The sequence below is a fragment of the Pleurodeles waltl genome, chromosome 1_1, assembly GCF_031143425.1.
Source record: "Pleurodeles waltl isolate 20211129_DDA chromosome 1_1, aPleWal1.hap1.20221129, whole genome shotgun sequence".
Classification (NCBI taxonomy): domain Eukaryota; kingdom Metazoa; phylum Chordata; class Amphibia; order Caudata; family Salamandridae; genus Pleurodeles; species Pleurodeles waltl.
In genome coordinates this window covers 572,756,888-572,780,544 of record NC_090436.1, presented here as the reverse complement: position 1 = coordinate 572,780,544, position 23,657 = coordinate 572,756,888, and positions in this window count along the sequence as shown.

Here is a 23,657-nt window from a genome sequence, read left to right as displayed (position 1 = left end):
AGGTAGGCACTTTTCAAAAAACAGCTCTGTTTTCTGTCAAAAAATGGGATGTGTCCACGTTGTGTTTTGGGGCATATCCTGTCGCGGGCGCTAGGCCTACCCACACAAGTGAGGTACCATTTTTATCGGGAGACTTGGGGGAACGCTGGGTGGAAGGAAATTTGTGGCTCCTCTCAGATTGCAGAACTATCTATCACCGAAATGTGAGGAAAATGTGTTTTTTTAGCAAAAGTTTGAGGTTTGCAAAGGATTCTGGGTAACAGAACCTGGTCAGAGCCCCATTAGTCACCCCATAATGGATTCCCCTAGTACTCTAGTTTTCATAAATGCACAGGTTTGGTAGGTTTCCCTAGGTGCCGGCTGAGCTAGAGGCCAAAATCTACAGGTAGGCACTTTGCAAAAAACAGCTCTGTTTTCTGTCAAAAAAAATGGGATGTGTCCACGTTGTGTTTTGGGGCATATCCTGTCGCGGGCGCTAGGCCTACCCACACAAGTGAGGTACCATTTTTATCGGGAGACTTGGGGGAACGCTGGATGGAAGGAAATTTGTGGCTCCTCTCAGATTCCAGAACTTTCTCTCACCGAAATGTGGAGAAAACGTGTTTTTTTAGCCAAATTTTGAGGTTTGCAAATGATTCTGGGTAACAGAACCTGGTCAGAGCCCCACAAGTCACCCCATCTTGGATTCCCCTAGGTCTCTAGTTTTCAAAAATGCACAGGTTTGTAAGGTTTCCCTAGGTGCCGGCTGAGCTAGAGGCCAAAATCTACAGGTAGGCACTTTTCAAAAAACAGCTCTGTTTTCTGTCAAAAAATGGGATGTGTCCACGTTGTGTTTTGGGGCATATCCTGTCGCGGGCGCTAGGCCTACCCACACAAGTGAGGTACCATTTTTATCGGGAGACTTGTGGGAACGCTGGGTGGAAGGAAATTTGTGGATCCTCTCAGATTCCAGAACTTTCTGTCTCCATAATGTGAGGAAAATGTGTTTTTTTAGCCAAATTCTGAGGTTTGCAAAGGATTCTGGGTAACAGAACCTGGTCAGAGCCCCACAAGTCACCCCATCTTGGATTCCCCTAGGTCTCTAGTTTTCAAAAATGCACAGGTTTGTAAGGTTTCCCTAGGTGCCGGCTGAGCTAGAGGCCAAAATCTACAGGTAGGCACTTTGCAAAAAACAGCTCTGTTTTCTGTGAAAAAATGGGATGTGTTCACATTGTGTTTTGGGGCATATCCTGTCACGGGCGCTAGGCCTACCCACACAAGTGAGGTACCATTTATATCGAGAGACTTGGGGGAACGCTGGGTGGAAGGAAATTTCTCCCTCTTCTCAGATTCCATAACTTTCTGTCACCGAAATGTGAGGAAAATGTGTTTTTTTAGCCAAATCTTGAGGTTTGCAAAGGATTCTCTGTAATAGAACCTGGTCAGAGCCCAACAAGTCACCCCATCTTGGTTTCCCCTAGGTCTCTAGTTTTCAGAAATGCACAGGTTTGGTAGGTTTCCCTAGGGGCCGGTTGAGCTAGAGGCCAAAATTTACAGGTAGGCACTTTGCAAAAATCAGCTCTGTTTTCTGTCAAAAAATGGGATGTGTCCACGTTGTGCTTTGGGGCACTTCCTGTCGCGGGCGCTAGGCCTACCCACACAAGTGAGGTATCATTTTTATCGGGAGACTTGGGGGAACGCTGGGTGGAAGGAAATTTGTGGCTCCTCTCAGATTCCAGAACTTTCTGTCACAGAAATGTGAGGAATGAGGTTTGCAAATGATTCTGGGTAACAGAACCTGGTCAGAGCCCCACAAGTCACCCCATCTTGGATTCCCCTAGGTCTCTAGTTTTCAAAAATGCACAGGTTTGTAAGGTTTCCCTAGGTGCCGGCTGAGCTAGAGGCCAAAATCTACAGGTAGGCACTTTTCAAAAAACAGCTCTGTTTTCTGTCAAAAAATGGGATGTGTCCACGTTGTGTTTTGGGGCATATCCTGTCGCGGGCGCTAGGCCTACCCACACAAGTGAGGTACCATTTTTATCGGGAGACTTGTGGGAACGCTGGGTGGAAGGAAATTTGTGGATCCTCTCAGATTCCAGAACTTTCTGTCACCATAATGTGAGGAAAATGTGTTTTTTTAGCCAAATTCTGAGGTTTGCAAAGGATTCTGGGTAACAGAACCTGGTCAGAGCCCCACAAGTCACCCCATCTTGGATTCCCCTAGGTCTCTAGTTTTCAAAAATGCACAGGTTTGTAAGGTTTCCCTAGGTGCCGGCTGAGCTAGAGGCCAAAATCTACAGGTAGGCACTTTGCAAAAAACAGCTCTGTTTTCTGTGAAAAAATGGGATGTGTTCACGTTGTGTTTTGGGGCATATCCTGTCACGGGCGCTAGGCCTACCCACACAAGTGAGGTACCATTTTTATCGAGAGACTTGGGGGAACGCTGGGTGGAAGGAAATTTGTCCCTCTTCTCAGATTCCATAACTTTCTGTCACCGAAATGTGAGGAAAATGTGTTTTTTTAGCCAAATCTTGAGGTTTGCAAAGGATTCTCGGTAATAGAACCTGGTCAGAGCCCAACAAGTCACCCCATCTTGGTTTCCCCTAGGTCTCTAGTTTTCAGAAATGCACAGGTTTGGTAGGTTTCCCTAGGGGCCGGTTGAGCTAGAGGCCAAAATTTACAGGTAGGCACTTTGCAAAAAACAGCTCTGTTTTCTGTCAAAAAATGGGATGTGTCCACGTTGTGCTTTGGGGCACTTCCTGTCGCGGGCGCTAGGCCTACCCACACAAGTGAGGTATCATTTTTATCGGGAGACTTGGGGGAACGCTGGGTGGAAGGAAATTTGTGGCTCCTCTCAGATTCCAGAACTTTCTGTCACAGAAATGTGAGGAATGAGGTTTGCAAAGGATTCTGGGTAACAGAACCTGGTCAGAGCCCCACAAGTCACCCCATCTTGGATTCCCCTAGGTCTCTAGTTTTCAAAAATGCACAGGTTTGGTAGGTTTTCCTAGGGTCCGGCTGAGCTAGAGGCCAAAATCTAAAGGTAGGCACTTTGCAAAAAACAGCTCTCTTTTCTTTAAAAAAATGTGATGTTTCCGCGTTGTGTTTTGGGGCGTTTCCTGTCACGGGCGCTACGCCTACCCACACAAGTGAGGTATCATTTTTATCATGAGACTTGGGGGAACGCTAGGTGGAAGGAAATTTGTGGCTCCTCTCAGATTCCAGAACTTTCTGTTACCCAAATTTGAGGAAAATGTGTTTTTTTAGCCAAATTTTGAGGTTTGCAAAGGATTCTGGGTAACAGAACCTGGTCAGAGCCCCACAAGTCACCCCATCTTGGATTCCCGTAGGTCTCTAGTTTTAAAAAATGCACAGGTTTGGTAGGTTTCCCTAGGGTCCGGCTGAGCTAGAGGCCAAAATCTACAGGTAGGCACTTTGCAAAAAACAGCTCTCTTTTCTTTAAAAAAATGTGATGTGTCTACAATGTGTTTTGGGGTGTTTCCTCTCACGGCCGCTAGGCCTACCCTCACAAGTGAGGTTCCATTTGTATCTGGAGACTTGGGGGAACGCTGGGTGGAAGGAAATTTGTGGCTCCTCTCAGATTGCAGAACTTTCTGTCACCGAAATGGGAGGAAAATGTGTTTTTTTAGCCTAATTTTGAGGTTTGCAAAGGATTCTGGGTAACAGAACCTGGTCAGAGCCCCAAAAGTCACCCCATCTTGGATTCCCCTAGGTCTCTAGATTTAAAAAATGCACAGGTTTGGTAGGTTTCCCTAGGTGCCGGCGGAGCTAGAGGCCAAAATCTACAGGTAGGCACTTTGCAAAAAACAGCTCTGTTTTCTGTGAAAAAATGGGATGGGTTCACGTTGTGTTTTGGGGCATATCCTATCGCGGGTGCTAGGCCTACCCACACAAGTGAGGTACCATTTTTATTGGGAGACTTGGGGGAACGCTGGTTGGAAGGAAATTTGTCCCTCCTCTCAGATTCCAGAACTTTCTGTCACCGAAATGTTAGGAAAATGTGTTTTTTAGCCAAATTTTGAGGTTTGCAAAGGATTCTGGGTAACAGAACCTGGTCAGAGCCCCACAAGTCACCCCATCTTGGATTCCCCTAGGTCTCTAGTTTTCATAAATTCACAGCTTTGGTAGGTTTCCTTAGATGCCGGCTGAGCTAGATGCCAAAATCTACAAGTAGGCACTTAGCCAAAAACAGCTCTGTTTTCTGTCAAAAAATGGGATGTGTCCACGTTGTGCTTTGGGGCATTTCCTGTCGCGGGCGCTAGGCCTACACACACAAGTGAGGTATAATTTTTATCGGGAGACTTAGGGCAACGCTGGGTGGAAGGAAATTTGTGGCTCCTCTCAGATTCCAGAACTTTCTGTCACCGAAATGAAATCTGAGGAAAACTTGTTTTTTTAGCCACATTTTGAGGTTTGCAAAGGATTCTGGGTAACAGAACATGGTCAGAGCCCCACAAGTCACCCCATCTTGGATTCCCCTAGGTCTCTAGTTTTCAAAAATCCACAGGTGTGGTAGGTTTCCCTAGGTGCCGGCTGAGCTAGAGGCCAAAATCTACAGGTAGGCACTCTGCAAAAAACAGCTCTCTTTTCTTTAAAAAAATGTGATGTTTCCGCGTTGTGTTTTGGGGCGTTTCCTGTCACGGGCGCTACGCCTACCCACACAAGTGAGGTATCATTTTTATCAGGAGACTTGGGGGAACGCTAGGTGGAAGGAAATTTGTGGCTCCTCTCAGATTCCAGAACTTTCTGTCACCGAAATATGAGGAAAATGTGTTTTTTTAGCCAAATTTTGAGGTTTGCAAAGGATTCTGGGTAACAGAACCTGGTCAGAGCCCCACAAGTCACCCCATCTTGGATTCCCATAGGTCTCTAGTTTTAAAAAATGCACAGGTTTGGTAGGTTTCCGTAGGTGCCGGCTGAGCTAGAGGCCAAAATCTACAGGTAGGCACTTTGCAAAATCCACCTCTGTTTTCTTTAAAAAAATGTGATGTGTCTACAATGTGTTTTTGGGGTGTTTCCTCTCACGGCCGCTAGGCCTACCCTCACAAGTGAGGTTCCATTTGTATCTGGAGACTTGGGGGAACGCTGGGTGGAAGGAAATTTGTGGCTCCTCTCAGATTGCAGAACTTTCTGTCACCGAAATGGGAGGAAAATGTGTTTTTTTAGCCACATTTTCAGGTTTGCAAAGGATTCTGGGTAACAGAACCTGGTCAGAGCCCCAAAAGTCACCCCATCTTGGATTCCCCCAGGTCTCTAGTTTTCAAAAATGCACATGTTTGGTAGATTTCCCTAGGTGCCGGCTGAGCTAGAGGCCAAAATCTACAGGTAGGCACTTTGCAAAAACCACCTCTGTTTTCTTTAAAAAAATGTGATGTGTCTACGTTGTGTTTTGGGGCGTTTCCTCTCACTGGCGCTAGGCCTACCCACACAAGTGAGGTACCATTTTTATCGGGAGAATTGGGGGAACGCTGGATGGAAGGAAATCTGTGGCTCCTCTCAGATTCCAGAACTTTCTGTCACCATAATGTGATGAAAATGTGTTTTTTTAGCCAAATTTTGAGGTTTGCAAAGGATTCTGGGTAACAGAACCTGGTCAGAGCCCCAAAAGTCACCCCATCTTGGATTCCCCTAGGTCTCTAGATTTAAAAAATGCACAGGTTTGGTAGGTTTCCCTAGGTGCCGGCGGAGCTAGAGGCCAAAATCTACAGGTAGGCACTTTGCAAAAAACAGCTCTGTTTTCTGTGAAAAAATGGAATGGGTTCACGTTGTGTTTTGGGGCATATCCTATCGCGGGTGCTAGGCCTACCCACACAAGTGAGGTACCATTTTTATCGGGAGACTTAGGGGAACGCTGGTTGGATGGAAATTTGTCCCTCCTCTCAGATTCCAGAACTTTCTGTCACCGAAATGTGAGGAAAATGTGGTTTGTAGCCAAATTTTGAGGTTTGCAAAGGATTCTGGGTAACAGAACCTGGTCAGAGCCCCACAAGTCACCCCATCTTGGATTCCCCTAGGTCTCTAGTTTTCAAAAATTCACAGCTTTGGTAGGTTTCCTTAGATGCCGGCTGAGCTAGAGGCCAAAATCTACAAGTAGGCACTTAGCCAAAAACAGCTCTGTTTTCTGTCAAAAAATGGGATGTGTCCACGTTGTGCTTTGGGGCATTTCCTGTCGCGGGCGCTAGGCCTACACACACAAGTGAGGTATAATTTTTATCGGGAGACTTAGGGGAACGCTGGGTGGAAGGAAATTTGTGGCTCCTCTCAGATTCCAGAACTTTCTGTCACCGAAATGAAATGTGAGGAAAACTTGTTTTTTTTAGCCAAATTTTGAGGTTTGCAAAGGATTCTGGGTAACAGAACCTGGTCAGAGCCCCACAAGTCACCCCATCTTGGATTCCCCTAGGTCTCTAGTTTTCAAAAATGCACAGGTTTGGTAGGTTTCCCTAGGTGCCGGCTGAGCTAGAGGCCAAAATCTACAGGTAGGCACTTTGCAAAAAACAGCTCTGTTTTCCGTCAAAAAATGGGAAGTGTCCACGTTGTGTTTTGGGACATTTCCTGTCGCAGGCGCTAAGCCTACCCATACAAGTGAGGTATCATTTTTATCAGCAGACTTGGGGGAACGCTGGGAGGAAGGAAATTTGTGGCTCCTCTCAGATTCCAGAACTTTCTGTCACCATAATTTGAGGAAAACGTGTTTTTTTAGCCAAATTTTGAGGTTTGCAAAGGATTCTGGGTAACAGAACCTGGTCAGAGCCCCACAAGTCACCCCATCTTGGATTCCCCTAGGTCTCTAGTTTTAAAAAATGCACAGGTTTGGTAGGTTTCCCTAGGTGCCGGCTGAGCTAGAGTCCAAAAACTACAGGTAGGCACTTTGCAAAAAAACATCTCTGTTTCCTGTCAAAAAATGGGATGTGTCCACGTTGTGTTTTGGGGCATATCCTGTCGCGGGCGCTAGGCCTACCCACACAAGTGAGGTACCATTTTTATCAGGAGACTTGGGGGAACGCTGGGTGGAAGGAAATTTGTGGCTTCCCTCAGATTCCAGAACTTTCTGTCACCATAATGTGAGAAAAATGTGTTTTTTTAGCCAAATTTTGAGGTTTGCAAAGGATTCTGGGTAACAGAACCTGGTCAGAGCCCCACAAGTCACCCTATCTTGGATTCCCCTAGGTCTCTAGTTTCACAAATGCACAGGCTTGGTAGGTTTCCCTAGGTGCCGGCTGAGCTAGAGGCCAAAATCTACAGGTAGGCACTTTGCAAAAAACAGCTCTGTTTTCTGTCAAAAAATGGGATGTGTCCACGTTGTGTTTTGGACATTTCCTGTCGCGGGCACTAGGCCTACCCACACAAGTGAGGTATCATTTTTATCGGCAGACTTAGGGGAACGCTGGGTGGAAGGAATTGTGTGGCTCCTCTCAGATTCCAGAACTTTCTGTCACCATAATATGAGGAAAATTTGTTTTTTTAGCCAAATTTTGAGGTTTGCAAAGGATTCTGGGTAAGAGAACCTGGCCAGAGCCCCACAAGTCACCCCATCTTGGATTCCCTTAGGTATCTAGTTTTAAAAAATGCACAGGTTTGGTAGGTTTCCCTAGGTGCCGGCTGAGCTAGAGGCCAAAATCTACAGTTAGGCACTTTGCAAAAAACAGCTCTGTTTTCTGTGAAAAAGTGGGATGTGTTCACGTTGTGTTTTGGGGCATATCCTATCGCGGGTGCTAGGCCTACCCACACAAGTGAGATACCATTTTTATCGGGAGACTTGGGGGAACGCTGGGTGGAAGGAAATTTGTCCCTCCTCTCAGATTCCAGAACTTTCTGTCACCGAAATGTGAGAAAAATGTGGTTTTTAGCCAAATTTTGAGGTTTGCAAAGGATTCTGGGTAACAGAACCTGGTCAGAGCCCCACAAGTCACCCCATCTAGGATTCCCCTAGGTCTCAAGTTTTCAAAAATGCACAGGTTTGGTATGTTTCCTTAGATGCCGGCTGAGCTTGAAGCCACAATCTACAGGTAGGCACTTTGCAAAAAACAGCTCTGTTTTCTGTCAAAAAATGGAATGTGTCCACGTTGTGCTATGGGGCATTTCCTGTCGTGGGCGATAGGCCTGCACACACAAGTGAGGTATCATTTTTATCGGGAGACTTGGGGGAACGCTGGGTGGAAGGAAATTTGTGACTCCTCTCAGATTCCAGAACTTTCTGTCAACATAATGTGAGGAAAATGTGTTTTTTTAGCCAAATTTTGAGGTTTGCAAAGAATTCTGGGTAACAGAACCTGGTCAGAGCCCCACAAGTCACCCCATCTTGGATTCCCCTAGGTCTCTGGTTTCAATAATGCACAGGCTTGGTAGGTTTCCCTAGGTGCCGGCTGAGCTAGAGGCCAAAATCTACAGGTAGGCACTTTGCAAAAAACAGCTCTGTTTTCTGTGAAAAAATGGGATGTGTTCACGTTGTGTTTTGGGACATTTCCTGTCGCGGGCGCTAGGCCTACCCACACAAGTGAGGTACCATTTTTATCGAGAGACTTGGGGGAACGCTGGGTGGAAGGAAATTTGTCCCTCTTCTCAGATTCCATAACTTTCTGTCACCGAAATGTGAGGAAAATGTGTTTTTTTAGCCAAATCTTGAGGTTTGCAAAAGATTCTCGGTAACAGAACCTGGTCAGAGCCCAACAAGTCACCCCATCTTGGTTTCCCCTAGGTCTCTAGTTTTCAGAAATGCACAGGTTTGGTAGGTTTCCCTAGGTGCCGGTTGAACTAGAGGCCAAAATCTACAGGTAGGCACTTTGCAAAAAACAGCTCTGTTTTCTGTCAAAAAATGGGATGTGTCCACGTTGTGCTTTGGGGCACTTCCTGTCGCGGGCGCTAGGCCTACCCACACAAGTGAGGTATCATTTTTATCGGGAGACTTGGGGGAACGCTGGGTAGAAGGAAATTTGTGGCTCCTCTCAGATTCCAGAACTTTCTGTCACAGAAATGTGAGGAATAAGGTTTGCAAAGGATTCTGGGTAACAGAACCTGGTGAGAGCCCCACAAGTCACCCCATTTTGGATTCCCCTAGGTCTCTAGTTTTAAAAAATGCACAGGTTTGGTAGGTTTCCCTAGGGTCCGGCTGAGCTAGAGGCCAAAATCTACAGGTAGGCACTTTGCAAAAAACAGCTCTCTTTTCTTTAAAAAAATGTGATGTTTCCGCGTTGTGTTTTGGGGCGTTTCCTGTCACGGGCGCTACGCCTACCCACACAAGTGAGGTATCATTTTTATCAGGAGACTTGGGGGAACGCTAGGTGGAAGGAAATTTGTGGCTCCTCTCAGATTCCAGAACTTTCTGTCACCGAAATATGAGGAAAATGTGTTTTTTTAGCCAAATTTTGAGGTTTGCAAAGGATTCTGGGTAACAGAATCTGGTCAGAGCCCCACAAGTCACCCCATCTTGGATTCCCGTAGGTCTCTAGTTTTAAAAAATGCACAGGTTTGGTAGGTTTCCCTAGGTGCCGGCTGAGCTAGAGGCCAAAATCTACAGGTAGGCACTTTGCAAAATCCACCTCTGTTTTCTTTAAAAAAATGTGATGTGTCTACAATGTGTTTTGGGGTGTTTCCTCTCACGGCCGCTAGGCCTACCCTCACAAGTGAGGTTCCATTTGTATCTGGAGACTTGGGGGAACGCTGGGTGGAAGGAAATTTGTGGCTCCTCTCAGATTGCAGAACTTTCTGTCACCGAAATGGGAGGAAAATTTGTTTTTTTATCCCAATTTTGAGGTTTGCAAAGGATTCTGGGTAACAGAACCTGGTCAGAGGTCCACAAGTCACCCCATCTTGGATTCCCCCAGGTCTCTAGTTTTCAAAAATGCACAGGTTTGGTAGATTTCCCTAGGTGCCGGCTGAGCTAGAGGCCAAAATCTACAGGTAGGCACTTTGCAAAAACCACCTCTGTTTTCTTTAAAAAAATGTGATGTGTCTACGTTGTGTTTTGGGGCGTTTCCTCTCACTGGCGCTAGGCCTACCCACACAAGTGAGGTACCATTTTTATCGGGAGAATTGGGGGAACGCTGGATGGAAGGAAATTTGTGGCTCCTCTCAGATTCCAGAACTTTTTGTCACCATAATGTGAGGAAAATGTGTTTTTTTAGCCAAATTTTGAGGTTTGCAAAGGATTCTGGGTAACAGAACCTGGTCAGAGCCCCAAAAGTCACCCCATCTTGGATTCCCCTAGGTCTCTAGATTTAAAAAATGCACAGGTTTGGTAGGTTTCCCTAGGTGCCGGCGGAGCTAGAGGCCAAAATCTACAGGTAGGCACTTTGCAAAAAACAGCTCTGTTTTCTGTGAAAAAATGGGATGGGTTCACGTTGTGTTTTGGGGCATATCCTATCGCGGGTGCTAGGCCTACCAACACAAGTGAGGTATCATTTTTATCAGGAGACTTGGGGGAACGCTAGGTGGAAGGAAATTTGTGGCTCCTCTCAGATTCCAGAACTTTCTGTCACCGAAATATGAGGAAAATGTGTTTTTTTAGCCAAAGTTTGAGGTTTGCAAAGGATTCTGGGTAACAGAACCTGGTCAGAGCCCCACAAGTCACCCCATCTTGGATTCCCGTAGGTCTCTAGTTTAAAAAAATGCACAGGTTTGGTAGGTTTCCCTAGGTGCCGGCTGAGCTAGAGGCCAAAATCTACAGGTAGGCACTTTGCAAAATCCACCTCTGTTTTCTTTAAAAAAATGTGATGTGTCTACAATGTGTTTTGGGATGTTTCCTCTCACGGCCGCTAGGCCTACCCACACAAGTGAGGTTCCATTTGTATCTGGAGACTTGGGGGAAAGCTGGGTGGAAGGAAATTTGTGGCTCCTCTCAGATTGCAGAACTTTCTGTCACCGAAATGGGAGGAAAATGTGTTTTTTTAGCCAAATTTTGAGGTTTGCAAAGGATTCTGGGTAACAGAACCTGGTCAGAGCTCCACAAGTCACCCCATCTTGGATTCCCCCAGGTCTATAGTTTTCAAAAATGCACAGGTTTGGTAGATTTCCCTGGTGCCAGCTGAGCTAGAGGCCAAAATCTACAGGTAGGCACTTTGCAAAAACCACCTCTGTTTTCTTTAAAAAAATGTGATGTGTCTACGTTGTGTTTTGGGGCGTTTCCTCTCACTGGCGCTAGGCCTACCCACACAAGTGAGGTACCATTTTTATCGGGAGAATTGGGGGAACGCTGGATGGAAGGAAATCTGTGGCTCCTCTCAGATTCCAGAACTTTCTGTCACCATAATGTGAGGAAAATGTTTTTTTTTAGCCAAATGTTGAGGTTTGCAAAGGATTCTGGGTAACAGAACCTGGTCAGAGCCCCAAAAGTCACCCCATCTTGGATTCCCCTAGGTCTCTAGATTTAAAAAATGCACAGGTTTGGTAGGTTTCCCTAGGTGCCGGCGGAGCTAGAGGCCAAAATCTACAGGTAGGCACTTTGCAAAAAACAGCTCTGTTTTCTGTGAAAAAATGGGATGGGTTCACGTTGTGTTTTGGGGCATATCCTATCGCGGGTGCTAGGCCTACCCACACAAGTGAGGTACCATTTTTATCGGGAGACTTGGGGGAACGCTGGTTGGAAGGAAATTTGTCCCTCCTCTCAGATTCCAGAACTTTCTGTCACCGAAATGTGAGGAAAATGAGGTTTTTAGCCAAATTTTGAGGTTTGCAAAGGATTCTGGGTAACAGAACCTGGTCAGAGCCCCACAAGTCACCCCATCTTGGATTCCCCTAGGTCTCTAGTTTTTAAAAATTCACAGCTTTGGTAGGTTTCCTTAGATGCCGGCTGAGCTAGAGGCCAAAATCTACAAGTAGGCACTTAGCCAAAAACAGCTCTGTTTTCTGTCAAAAAATGGGATGTGTCCACGTTGTGCTTTGGGGCATTTCCTGTCGCGGGCGCTAGGCCTACACACACAAGTGAGGTATCATTTTTATCGGGAGACTTAGGGGAACGCTGGGTGGAAGGAAATTTGTGGCTCCTCTCAGATTCCAGAACTTTCTGTCACCGAAATGAAATGTGAGGAAAACTTGTTTTTTTAGCCAAATTTTGAGGTTTGCAAAGGATTCTGGGTAACAGAACATGGTCAGAGCCCCACAAGTCACCCCATCTTGGATTCCCCTAGGACTCTAGTTTTCAAAAATGCACATGTTTGGTAGGTTTCCCTAGGTGCCGGCTGAGCTAGAGGCCAAAATCTACAGGTAGGCACTTTGCAAAAAACACCTCTGTTTTCTTTAAAAAAAATGTGATGTGTCCACGTTGTGTTTTGGGGCATATCCTGTCGCGTGCGCTAGGCCTACCCACACAAGTGAGGTACCATTTTTATCGGGAGACTTGGGGGAACGCTGGGTGGAAGGAAATTTGTGGCTCCTCTCAGATTCCAGAACTTTCTGTCACCATAATGTGAGGAAAATGTGTTTTTTTAGCCAAATTCTGAGGTTTGCAAAGGATTCTGGGTAACAGAACCTGGTCAGAGCCCCACAAGTCACCCTATCTTGGATTCCCCTAGGTCTCTAGTTTTCAAAAATGCACAGGTTTCTTAGGTTTCCCTAGGTGCCGGCTGAGCTAGAGGCCAAAATCTACAGTTAGGCACTTTGCAAAAAACAGCTCTGTTTTCTGTGAAAAAATGGGATGTGTTCCCGTTGTGTTTTGGGGCATATTCTGTCGCGGGCGCTAGGCCTACCCACACAAGTGAGGTACCATTTTTATCGAGAGACTTGGGTGAACGCTGGGTGGAAGTAAATTTGTCCCTCTTCTCAGATTCCATAACTTTCTGTCACCGAAATGTGAGGAAAATGTGTTTTTTTAGCCAAATCTTGAGGTTTGCAAAGGATTCTCGGTAACAGAACCTGGTCAGAGCCCCACAAGTCACCCCATCTTGGATTCCCCTAGGTCTCTAGATTTAAAAAATGCACAGGTTTGGTAGGCTTCCCTAGGTGCCGGCTGAGCTAGAGGCCAAAATCTACAGGTAGGCACTTTGCAAAAAACAGCTCTGTTTTCTGTCAAAAAATGGGATGTGTCCACGTTGTGTTTTGGAGCATATCCTGTTGCGGGCGCTACGCCTACCCACACAAGTGAGGTACCATTTTTATCGGGAGACTTGGGGGAACGCTGGGTGGAAGGAAATTTGTGGCTCCTCTCAGATTGCAGAACTTTCTATCACCGAAATGTGAGGAAAATTTGTTTTTTTAGCAAAAGTTTGAGGTTTGCAAATGATTCTGGGTAACAGAACCTGGTCAGAGCCCCACAAGTCACCCCATCTTGGATTCCCCTAGGTCTCTAGTTTTCAAAAATGCACAGGTTTGTAAGGTTTCCCTAGGTGCCGGCTGAGCTAGAGGCCAAAATCTACAGGTAGGCACTTTTCAAAAAACAGCTCTGTTTTCTGTCAAAAAATGGGATGTGTCCACGTTGTGTTTTGGGGCATATCCTGTCGCGGGCGCTAGGCCTACCCACACAAGTGAGGTACCATTTTTATCGGGAGACTTGGGGGAACGCTGGGTGGAAGGAAATTTGTGGCTCCTCTCAGATTGCAGAACTATCTATCACCGAAATGTGAGGAAAATGTGTTTTTTTAGCAAAAGTTTGAGGTTTGCAAAGGATTCTGGGTAACAGAACCTGGTCAGAGCCCCATTAGTCACCCCATAATGGATTCCCCTAGTACTCTAGTTTTCATAAATGCACAGGTTTGGTAGGTTTCCCTAGGTGCCGGCTGAGCTAGAGGCCAAAATCTACAGGTAGGCACTTTGCAAAAAACAGCTCTGTTTTCTGTCAAAAAAAATGGGATGTGTCCACGTTGTGTTTTGGGGCATATCCTGTCGCGGGCGCTAGGCCTACCCACACAAGTGAGGTACCATTTTTATCGGGAGACTTGGGGGAACGCTGGATGGAAGGAAATTTGTTTCTCCTCTCAGATTCCAGAACTTTCTCTCACCGAAATGTGGAGAAAACGTGTTTTTTTAGCCAAATTTTGAGGTTTGCAAATGATTCTGGGTAACAGAACCTGGTCAGAGCCCCACAAGTCACCCCATCTTGGATTCCCCTAGGTCTCTAGTTTTCAAAAATGCACAGGTTTGTAAGGTTTCCCTAGGTGCCGGCTGAGCTAGAGGCCAAAATCTACAGGTAGGCACTTTTCAAAAAACAGCTCTGTTTTCTGTCAAAAAATGGGATGTGTCCACGTTGTGTTTTGGGGCATATCCTGTCGCGGGCGCTAGGCCTACCCACACAAGTGAGGTACCATTTTTATCGGGAGACTTGGGGGAACGCTGGATGGAAGGAAATTTGTGGCTCCTCTCAGATTCCAGAACTTTCTCTCACCGAAATGTGGAGAAAACTTGTTTTTTTAGCCAAATTTTGAGGTTTGCAAATGATTCTGGGTAACAGAACCTGGTCAGAGCCCCACAAGTCACCCCATCTTGGATTCCCCTAGGTCTCTAGTTTTCAAAAATGCACAGGTTTGTAAGGTTTCCCTAGGTGCCGGCTGAGCTAGAGGCCAAAATCTACAGGTAGGCACTTTGCAAAAAACAGCTCTGTTTTCTGTGAAAAAATGGGATGTGTTCACGTTGTGTTTTGGGGCATATCCTGTCACGGGCGCTAGGCCTACCCACACAAGTGAGGTACCATTTTTATCGAGAGACTTGGGGGAACGCTGGGTGGAAGGAAATTTGTCCCTCTTCTCAGATTCCATAACTTTCTGTCACCGAAATGTGAGGAAAATGTGTTTTTTTAGCCAAATCTTGAGGTTTGCAAAGGATTCTCGGTAATAGAACCTGGTCAGAGCCCAACAAGTCACCCCATCTTGGTTTCCCCTAGGTCTCTAGTTTTCAGAAATGCACAGGTTTGGTAGGTTTCCCTAGGGGCCGGTTGAGCTAGAGGCCAAAATTTACAGGTAGGCACTTTGCAAAAATCAGCTCTGTTTTCTGTCAAAAAATGGGATGTGTCCACGTTGTGCTTTGGGGCACTTCCTGTCGCGGGCGCTAGGCCTACCCACACAAGTGAGGTATCATTTTTATCGGGAGACTTGGGTGAACGCTGGGTGGAAGGAAATTTGTGGCTCCTCTCAGATTCCAGAACTTTCTGTCACAGAAATGTGAGGAATGAGGTTTGCAAAGGATTCTGGGTAACAGAACCTGGTCAGAGCCCCACAAGTCACCCCATCTTGGATTCCCCTAGGTCTCTAGTTTTCAAAAATGCACAGGTTTGGTAGGTTTTCCTAGGGTCCGGCTGAGCTAGAGGCCAAAATCTAAAGGTAGGCACTTTGCAAAAAACAGCTCTCTTTTCTTTAAAAAAATGTGATGTTTCCGCGTTGTGTTTTGGGGCGTTTCCTGTCACGGGCGCTACGCCTACCCACACAAGTGAGGTATCATTTTTATCATGAGACTTGGGGGAACGCTAGGTGGAAGGAAATTTGTGGCTCCTCTCAGATTCCAGAACTTTCTGTTACCCAAATTTGAGGAAAATGTGTTTTTTTAGCCAAATTTTGAGGTTTGCAAAGGATTCTGGGTAACAGAACCTGGTCAGAGCCCCACAAGTCACCCCATCTTGGATTCCCGTAGGTCTCTAGTTTTAAAAAATGCACAGGTTTGGTAGGTTTCCCTAGGGTCCGGCTGAGCTAGAGGCCAAAATCTACAGGTAGCCACTTTGCAAAAAACAGCTCTCTTTTCTTTAAAAAAATGGGATGTGTCTACAATGTGTTTTGGGGTGTTTCCTCTCACGGCCGCTAGGCCTACCCTCACAAGTGAGGTTCCATTTGTATCTGGAGACTTGGGGGAACGCTGGGTGGAAGGAAATTTGTGGCTCCTCTCAGATTGCAGAACTTTCTGTCACCGAAATGGGAGGAAAATGTGTTTTTTTAGCCAAATTTTGAGGTTTGCAAAGGATTCTGGGTAACAGAACCTGGTCAGAGCCCCAAAAGTCACCCCATCTTGGATTCCCCTAGGTCTCTAGATTTAAAAAATGCACAGGTTTGGTAGGTTTCCCTAGGTGCCGGCGGAGCTAGAGGCCAAAATCTACAGGTAGGCACTTTGCAAAAAACAGCTCTGTTTTCTGTGAAAAAATGGGATGGGTTCACGTTGTGTTTTGGGGCATATCCTATCGCGGGTGCTAGGCCTACCCACACAAGTGAGGTACCATTTTTATTGGGAGACTTGGGGGAACGCTGGTTGGAAGGAAATTTGTCCCTCCTCTCAGATTCCAGAACTTTCTGTCACCGAAATGTTAGGAAAATGTGGTTTTTAGCCAAATTTTGAGGTTTGCAAAGGATTCTGGGTAACAGAACCTGGTCAGAGCCCCACAAGTCACCCCATCTTGGATTCCCCTAGGTCTCTAGTTTTCATAAATTCACAGCTTTGGTAGGTTTCCTTAGATGCCGGCTGAGCTAGATGCCAAAATCTACAAGTAGGCACTTAGCCAAAAACAGCTCTGTTTTCTGTCAAAAAATGGGATGTGTCCACGTTGTGCTTTGGGACATTTCCTGTCGCGGGCGCTAGGCCTACACACACAAGTGAGGTATAATTTTTATCGGGAGACTTAGGGCAACGCTGGGTGGAAGGAAATTTGTGGCTCCTCTCAGATTCCAGAACTTTCTGTCACCGAAATGAAATCTGAGGAAAACTTGTTTTTTTAGCCACATTTTGAGGTTTGCAAAGGATTCTGGGTAACAGAACATGGTCAGAGCCCACAAGTCACCCCATCTTGGATTCCCCTAGGTCTCTAGTTTTCAAAAATCCACAGGTGTGGTAGGTTTCCCTAGGTGCCGGCTGAGCTAGAGGCCAAAATCTACAGGTAGGCACTCTGCAAAAAACAGCTCTCTTTTCTTTAAAAAAATGTGATGTTTCCGCGTTGTGTTTTGGGGCGTTTCCTGTCACGGGCGCTACGCCTACCCACACAAGTGAGGTATCATTTTTATCAGGAGACTTGGGGGAACGCTAGGTGGAAGGAAATTTGTGGCTCCTCTCAGATTCCAGAACTTTCTGTCACCGAAATATGAGGAAAATGTGTTTTTTTAGCCAAATTTTGAGGTTTGCAAAGGATTCTGGGTAACAGAACCTGGTCAGAGCCCCACAAGTCACCCCATCTTGGATTCCCATAGGTCTCTAGTTTTAAAAAATGCACAGGTTTGGTAGGTTTCCGTAGGTGCCGGCTGAGCTAGAGGCCAAAATCTACAGGTAGGCACTTTGCAAAATCCACCTCTGTTTTCTTTAAAAAAATGTGATGTGTCTACAATGTGTTTTTGGGGTGTTTCCTCTCACGGCCGCTAGGCCTACCCTCACAAGTGAGGTTCCATTTGTATCTGGAGACTTGGGGGAACGCTGGGTGGAAGGAAATTTGTGGCTCCTCTCAGATTGCAGAACTTTCTGTCACCGAAATGGGAGGAAAATGTGTTTTTTTAGCCACATTTTCAGGTTTGCAAAGGATTCTGGGTAACAGAACCTGGTCAGAGCCCCAAAAGTCACCCCATCTTGGATTCCCCCAGGTCTCTAGTTTTCAAAAATGCACATGTTTGGTAGATTTCCCTAGGTGCCGGCTGAGCTAGAGGCCAAAATCTACAGGTAGGCACTTTGCAAAAACCACCTCTGTTTTCTTTAAAAAAATGTGATGTGTCTACGTTGTGTTTTGGGGCGTTTCCTCTCACTGGCGCTAGGCCTACCCACACAAGTGAGGTACCATTTTTATCGGGAGAATTGGGGGAACGCTGGATGGAAGGAAATCTGTGGCTCCTCTCAGATTCCAGAACTTTCTGTCACCATAATGTGATGAAAATGTGTTTTTTTAGCCAAATTTTGAGGTTTGCAAAGGATTCTGGGTAACAGAACCTGGTCAGAGCCCCAAAAGTCACCCCATCTTGGATTCCCCTAGGTCTCTAGATTTAAAAAATGCACAGGTTTGGTAGGTTTCCCTAGGTGCCGGCGGAGCTAGAGGCCAAAATCTACAGGTAGGCACTTTGCAAAAAACAGCTCTGTTTTCTGTGAAAAAATGGAATGGGTTCACGTTGTGTTTTGGGGCATATCCTATCGCGGGTGCTAGGCCTACCCACACAAGTGAGGTACCATTTTTATCGGGAGACTTAGGGGAACGCTGGTTGGATGGAAATTTGTCCCTCCTCTCAGATTCCAGAACTTTCTGTCACCGAAATGTGAGGAAAATGTGGTTTGTAGCCAAATTTTGAGGTTTGCAAAGGATTCTGGGTAACAGAACCTGGTCAGAGCCCCACAAGTCACCCCATCTTGGATTCCCCTAGGTCTCTAGTTTTCAAAAATTCACAGCTTTGGTAGGTTTCCTTAGATGCCGGCTGAGCTAGAGGCCAAAATCTACAAGTAAGCACTTAGCCAAAAACAGCTCTGTTTTCTGTCAAAAAATGGGATGTGTCCACGTTGTGCTTTGGGGCATTTCCTGTCGCGGGCGCTAGGCCTACACACACAAGTGAGGTATACTTTTTATCGGGAGACTTAGGGGAACGCTGGGTGGAAGGAAATTTGTGGCTCCTCTCAGATTCCAGAACTTTCTGTCACCGAAATGAAATGTGAGGAAAACTTGTTTTTTTTAGCCAAATTTTGAGGTTTGCAAAGGATTCTGGGTAACAGAACATGGTCAGAGCCCCACAAGTCACCCCATCTTGGATTCCCCTAGGACTCTAGTTTTCAAAATGCACAGGTTTGGTAGGTTTCCCTAGGTGCCGGCTGAGCTAGAGGCCAAAATCTACAGGTAGGCACTTTGCAAAAAACACCTCTGTTTTCTTTAAAAAAATGTGATGTGTCCACGTTGTGTTTTGGGGCATATCCTGTCGCGGGCGCAAGGCCTACCCACACAAGTGAGGTACCATTTTTATCGGGAGACTTGGGGGAACGCTGGGTGGAAGGAAATTTGTGGCTCCTCTCAGATTCCAGAACTTTCTGTCACCATAATGTGAGGAAAATGTGTTTTTTTAGCCAAATTCTGAGGTTTGCAAAGGATTCTGGGTAACAGAACCTGGTCAGAGCCCCACAAGTCACCCTATCTTGGATTCCCCTAGGTCTCTAGTTTTCAAAAATGCACAGGTTTGTTAGGTTTCCCTAGGTGCCGGCTGAGCTAGAGGCCAAAATCTACAGGTAGGCACTTTGCAAAAAACAGCTCTGTTTTCTGTGAAAAAATGGGATGTGTTCACGTTGTGTTTTGGGGCATATCCTGCCACGGGCGCTAGGCCTACCCACACAAGTGAGGTACCATTTTTATCGAGAGACTTGGGGGAACGCTGGGTGGAAGGAAATTTGTCCCTCTTCTCAGATTCCATAACTTTCTGTCACCGAAATGTGAGGAAAATGTGTTTTTTTAGCCAAATCTTGAGGTTTGCAAAGGATTCTCGGTAATAGAACCTGGTCAGAGCCCAACAAGTCACCCCATCTTGGTTTCCCCTAGGTCTCTAGTTTTCAGAAATGCACAGGTTTGGTAGGTTTCCCTAGGGGCCGGTTGAGCTAGAGGCCAAAATTTACAGGTAGGCACTTTGCAAAAAACAGCTCTGTTTTCTGTCAAAAAATGGGATGTGTCCACGTTGTGCTTTGGGGCACTTCCTGTCGCGGGCGCTAGGCCTACCCACACAAGTGAGGTATCATTTTTATCGGGAGACTTGGGGGAACGCTGGGTGGAAGGAAATTTGTGGCTCCTCTCAGATTCCAGAACTTTCTGTCACAGAAATGTGAGGAATGAGGTTTGCAAAGGATTCTGGGTAACAGAACCTGGTCAGAGCCCCACAAGTCACCCCATCTTGGATTCCCCTAGGTCTCTAGTTTTCAAAAATGCACAGGTTTGGTAGGTTTTCCTAGGGTCCGGCTGAGCTAGAGGCCAAAATCTAAAGGTAGGCACTTTGCAAAAAACAGCTCTCTTTTCTTTAAAAAAATGTGATGTTTCCGCGTTGTGTTTTGGGGCGTTTCCTGTCACGGGCGCTACGCCTACCCACACAAGTGAGGTATCATTTTTATCATGAGACTTGGGGGAACGCTAGGTGGAAGGAAATTTGTGGCTCCTCTCAGATTCCAGAACTTTCTATCACCGAAATGTGAGGAAAATGTGTTTTTTTATCCAAATTTTGAGGTTTGCAAAGGATTCTGGGTAACAGAACCTGGTCAGAGCCCCACAAGTCACCCCATCTTGGATTCCCGTAGGTCTCTAGTTTTAAAAAATGCACAGGTTTGGTAGGTTTCCCTAGGGTCCGGCTGAGCTAGAGGCCAAAATCTACAGGTAGGCACTTTGCAAAAAACAGCTCTCTTTTCTTTAAAAAATGTGATGTGTCTACAATGTGTTTTGGGGTGTTTCCTCTCACGGCCCGCTAGGCCTACCCTCACAAGTGAGGTTCCATTTGTATCTGGAGACTTGGGGGAACGCTGGGTGGAAGGAAATTTGTGGCTCCTCTCAGATTGCAGAACTTTCTGTCACCGAAATGGGAGGAAAATGTGTTTTTTTAGCCAAATTTTGAGGTTTGCAAAGGATTCTGGGTAACAGAACCTGGTCAGAGCCCCAAAAGTCACCCCATCTTGGATTCCCCTAGGTCTCTAGATTTAAAAAATGCACAGGTTTGGTAGGTTTCCCTAGGTGCCGGCGGAGCTAGAGGCCAAAATCTACAGGTAGGCACTTTGCAAAAAACAGCTCTGTTTTCTGTGAAAAAATGGGATGGGTTCACGTTGTGTTTTGGGGCATATCCTATCGCGGGTGCTAGGCCTACCCACACAAGTGAGGTACCATTTTTATTGGGAGACTTGGGGGAACGCTGGTTGGAAGGAAATTTGTCCCTCCTCTCAGATTCCAGAACTTTCTGTCACCGAAATGTTAGGAAAATGTGGTTTTTAGCCAAATTTTGAGGTTTGCAAAGGATTCTGGGTAACAGAACCTGGTCAGAGCCCCACAAGTCACCCCATCTTGGATTCCCCTAGGTCTCTAGTTTTCATAAATTCACAGCTTTGGTAGGTTTCCTTAGATGCCGGCTGAGCTAGATGCCAAAATCTACAAGTAGGCACTTAGCCAAAAACAGCTCTGTTTTCTGTCAAAAAATGGGATGTGTCCACGTTGTGCTTTGGGGCATTTCCTGTCGCGGGCGCTAGGCCTACACACACAAGTGAGGTATAATTTTTATCGGGAGACTTAGGGGAACGCTGGGTGGAAGGAAATTTGTGGCTCCTCTCAGATTCCAGAACTTTCTGTCACCGAAATGAAATCTGAGGAAAACTTGTTTTTTTAGCCACATTTTGAGGTTTGCAAAGGATTCTGGGTAACAGAACATGGTCAGAGCCCCACAAGTCACCCCATCTTGGATTCCCCTAGGTCTCTAGTTTTCAAAAATCCACAGGTGTGGTAGGTTTCCCTAGGTGCCGGCTGAGCTAGAGGCCAAAATCTACAGGTAGGCACTTTGCAAAAAACAGCTCTGTTTTCTGTGAAAAAATGGGATGGGTTCACGTTGTGTTTTGGGGCATATCCTATCGCGGGTGCTAGGCCTACCCACACAAGTGAGGTACCATTTTTATTGGGAGACTTGGGGGAACGCTGGTTGGAAGGAAATTTGTCCCTCCTCTCAGATTCCAGAACTTTCTGTCACCGAAATGTTAGGAAAATGTGGTTTTTAGCCAAATTTTGAGGTTTGCAAAGGATTCTGGGTAACAGAACCTGGTCAGAGCCCCACAAGTCACCCCATCTTGGATTCCCCTAGGTCTCTAGTTTTCATAAATTCACAGCTTTGGTAGGTTTCCTTAGATGCCGGCTGAGCTAGATGCCAAAATCTACAAGTAGGCACTTAGCCAAAAACAGCTCTGTTTTCTGTCAAAAAATGGGATGTGTCCACGTTGTGCTTTGGGGCATTTCCTGTCGCGGGCGCTAGGCCTACACACACAAGTGAGGTATAATTTTTATCGGGAGACTTAGGGCAACGCTGGGTGGAAGGAAATTTGTGGCTCCTCTCAGATTCCAGAACTTTCTGTCACCGAAATGAAATCTGAGGAAAACTTGTTTTTTTAGCCACATTTTGAGGTTTGCAAAGGATTCTGGGTAACAGAACATGGTCAGAGCCCCACAAGTCACCCCATCTTGGATTCCCCTAGGTCTCTAGTTTTCAAAAATCCACAGGTGTGGTAGGTTTCCCTAGGTGCCGGCTGAGCTAGAGGCCAAAATCTACAGGTAGGCACTCTGCAAAAAACAGCTCTCTTTTCTTTAAAAAAATGTGATGTTTCCGCGTTGTGTTTTGGGGCGTTTCCTGTCACGGGCGCTACGCCTACCCACACAAGTGAGGTATCATTTTTATCAGGAGACTTGGGGGAACGCTAGGTGGAAGGAAATTTGTGGCTCCTCTCAGATTCCAGAACTTTCTGTCACCGAAATATGAGGAAAATGTGTTTTTTTAGCCAAATTTTGAGGTTTGCAAAGGATTCTGGGTAACAGAACCTGGTCAGAGCCCCACAAGTCACCCCATCTTGGATTCCCATAGGTCTCTAGTTTTAAAAAATGCACAGGTTTGGTAGGTTTCCGTAGGTGCCGGCTGAGCTAGAGGCCAAAATCTACAGGTAGGCACTTTGCAAAATCCACCTCTGTTTTCTTTAAAAAAATGTGATGTGTCTACAATGTGTTTTTGGGGTGTTTCCTCTCACGGCCGCTAGGCCTACCCTCACAAGTGAGGTTCCATTTGTATCTGGAGACTTGGGGGAACGCTGGGTGGAAGGAAATTTGTGGCTCCTCTCAGATTGCAGAACTTTCTGTCACCGAAATGGGAGGAAAATGTGTTTTTTTAGCCACATTTTCAGGTTTGCAAAGGATTCTGGGTAACAGAACCTGGTCAGAGCCCCAAAAGTCACCCCATCTTGGATTCCCCCAGGTCTCTAGTTTTCAAAAATGCACATGTTTGGTAGATTTCCCTAGGTGCCCGGCTGAGCTAGAGGCCAAAATCTACAGGTAGGCACTTTGCAAAAACCACCTCTGTTTTCTTTAAAAAAATGTGATGTGTCTACGTTGTGTTTTGGGGCGTTTCCTCTCACTGGCGCTAGGCCTACCCACACAAGTGAGGTACCATTTTTATCGGGAGAATTGGGGGAACGCTGGATGGAAGGAAATCTGTGGCTCCTCTCAGATTCCAGAACTTTCTGTCACCATAATGTGATGAAAATGTGTTTTTTTAGCCAAATTTTGAGGTTTGCAAAGGATTCTGGGTAACAGAACCTGGTCAGAGCCCCAAAAGTCACCCCATCTTGGATTCCCCTAGGTCTCTAGATTTAAAAAATGCACAGGTTTGGTAGGTTTCCCTAGGTGCCGGCGGAGCTAGAGGCCAAAATCTACAGGTAGGCACTTTGCAAAAAACAGCTCTGTTTTCTGTGAAAAAATGGAATGGGTTCACGTTGTGTTTTGGGGCATATCCTATCGCGGGTGCTAGGCCTACCCACACAAGTGAGGTACCATTTTTATCGGGAGACTTAGGGGAACGCTGGTTGGATGGAAATTTGTCCCTCCTCTCAGATTCCAGAACTTTCTGTCACCGAAATGTGAGGAAAATGTGGTTTGTAGCCAAATTTTGAGGTTTGCAAAGGATTCTGGGTAACAGAACCTGGTCAGAGCCCCACAAGTCACCCCATCTTGGATTCCCCTAGGTCTCTAGTTTTCAAAAATTCACAGCTTTGGTAGGTTTCCTTAGATGCCGGCTGAGCTAGAGGCCAAA